This window comes from Octopus sinensis, linkage group LG2 (assembly GCF_006345805.1).
Source record: "Octopus sinensis linkage group LG2, ASM634580v1, whole genome shotgun sequence".
NCBI classification, from domain to species: Eukaryota; Metazoa; Mollusca; class Cephalopoda; order Octopoda; family Octopodidae; genus Octopus; species Octopus sinensis.
This window is the reverse complement of record NC_042998.1, coordinates 195395154-195397653: the sequence shown is the minus strand read 5'-3', so window position 1 is coordinate 195397653 and position 2500 is coordinate 195395154. Positions and strand designations below refer to the sequence as shown.

The 2500-nt window shown below is 51.9% G+C and overlaps 1 protein-coding gene across 1 annotated transcript in view; it reads right to left on the bottom strand.

Moving 5' to 3' along the window:
- Positions 1–244, bottom strand: part of LOC115227194 (synaptic vesicular amine transporter-like) — a 94132-nt gene extending 93888 nt beyond the window's left edge. The window contains 1 exon segment of the mRNA XM_036500651.1: positions 92–244. The gene's annotated coding sequence lies outside the window, so the exon portion shown is untranslated.
- Positions 245–2500: the final 2256 nt, after the last annotated feature.

Here is a 2500-nt window from a genome sequence, read left to right as displayed (position 1 = left end):
ATATATATATGTGTAGCGTACAAATATCCCCTCCCAACTCCTTGTCACAAACATTTTGATCGGTATGTATAAGTTCGTCTTACTCACGTGCCTTCAAAAGTGTCGTTGTCTGGGTTCGAATCCGTCGGCAGCCGGTCAGGGCATTTCTGCAATAGCGTGGCAACTGTACATGCTCTCTTGAATTCTTCTTTCTACTGATGTTGCTGCTCTGGGAGACTGGTGCTGCTGATGCGGGGAACGATGATATTGGTCATAGTGGTGGTGATGGTGGCGGTTCATCGTGGTGATAGTGGATGTCGTGACGGTGGTGGTGGAGATGGTAGCGGCGGGATGGTGGTGGTGCGGATGGTGGTGGTGGTGGAGATGGTGGTGAGGGTGGTGGGGTGGTGGGGTGGTGGTGGTGGTGATGGTGGTGATGGGGATGGTGGTTGTGGTGACGGTTGAGGTGGGGATGGTAGCGGTGGGATGGTGGTGGTGCGGATGGTGGTGGTGCGGATGGTGGTGGTGGTGGAGATGGTGGTGATGAGGATGGTGGTGAGGGTGGTGGGGTGGTGGTGGTGATGGTAGCGGCGGGATGGTGGTGGTGCGGATGGTGGTGGTGGTGAGGGTGGTGGGGTGGTGGTGGTGGTGGTGGTGGTGATGGTGGTGATGGGGATGGTGGTTGTGGTGACGGTTGAGGTGGGGATGGTAGCGGTGGGATGGTGGTGGGGGGGGGGTGGGGGGGTGATGGTGGTGGTGGTGGGGATGGTGGGGATGAGAGCGGTGGTGGTATTGATAGCAGCACTGATAATGGTAATGGTATTGGCTGTGACAGTGATAGGTGTCATTGTTGCGGAGGTGTTAGTGAAGGTGGTGGTCGTAGTGGTGTTGGTTTGATGGTTGTAGTGCTGGGAGGGTACTTGTGTGGGGGAGGATAGTTGCGTAGAGGAGGGTACTTATGACAGCAGTTGTTGCTGTAGTGGTAGTAGTGTTACAGTGGTTGTGTCGGACGTAGTGGTATGTAGTGGTGCTGGTTGATAGTGTTTGTTTTTTTGGTGGTGGTGGTGGGGGTTGTGGTGGTAGTGGTCGTGGTCGTGGTTATGGTGTTTATGACGGTGGTGGTGATGATGGTAATGGTGGTGGTGGTGGTGATGATGATGATATTGATGATGATTATGGTGGTGGTGATGGCGGTGGTGGTGGTAGTGGTGGTGGTGGTGATAGTTGTTATGGTGGTGATGGCAGTGGTGGTGGTAGTGGTGGTGGTGGTGATAGTTGTTATGGTGGTGATGGCGGTGGTGGTGGTAGTGGTGGTGGTGGTGATAGTTGTTATGGTGGTGATGGCGGTGGTGGTGGTAGTGGTGGTCGGTGGTGATAGTTGTTATGGTGGTGATGGCGGTGGTGGTGGTAGTGGTGGTCGTGGTTATAGTGTTTATGACGGTGGTGGTGGTGATGGGTGTGGTGATGGCGGCGGTGGTGGTGGTTGTGGTGGTGGTGGTGGTGATGGTGTGTAATGGTTGTTGTGATGGTGGTGGATTTGTGTGGTGTTTCTTATCGATGGTGGTAGCACTGGGTGATGGTGATATTTATGGTATCTTTGAGGATGGGTGGTGATGGTCATGGTGATACACTTGATTACAGAAATGGCGGTGGTGTATAGTAGTGATGTTGGTGACGAGGGTAGGTTGTGGTAGTTGTGGCTGTAGTATTTAGTGGTACTGACGATGATGATAATTGTGGTGGCGATTACAGTTGCGTGTGGCAGTTTGTGGTCGTGGTGGGGAGCGCTACCATTGTAGTGGTGTGTTGGTAAGGAAGATGTGTTGGTAGTGTGTTCAGATGGTAGTTATGGTGATGTTTAGTAGGGGTATTGTGGTTGCAGTGGTGTTTGGTCGTAGTGATGGCAGTGACGGTAGTATGGTATTGATGGTCGTGGTGATGGTAGTGATGGTAGTGGTGATGGTAGTAGTGATAGTAGTAGTAGAAATGGTAGAGATGGTGGTAGTGGTAGTGATGGTAGCGGTGGTGGTAGTGATGGTAGTGGTGATGGTAGTAGTGATAGTAGTAGTAGAAATTATAGAGATGGTGGTAGTCGTAGTGATGGTAGCGGTGGTGGTAGTGTTGGTGGTTATAACGATTGAATGATAGTAGAGTTGCGTTGGTTGGTGGCGGCGTTGTTCTTAGTAGTGACGACCTATGATCTCAGACCCCCATTCGGTCATGACTGACCATGGGATTGCACCTAGGAATTTACCCTCCCAGGTTCAAGTTCGGGCAAGATTGTTTACAGAAGACCAGCAGTCGAACATGCATACCGGCCTCCACTCTCCACGCTACCAGTGTTATCCAAAGGAAAGGCAACAGCCGATCGCAACTCATTTCTACAGCTGAGTGATCTGGAGCAACGTGAAATAAAGTGTCTTGCTCAAGACACTCAAGACACGCAGCCCGGTCCGGGATTTGAGCTCACAACCTCACGATCGTAAGCTCGATGTTCTAACCACTGAGCCATGCGCATTCA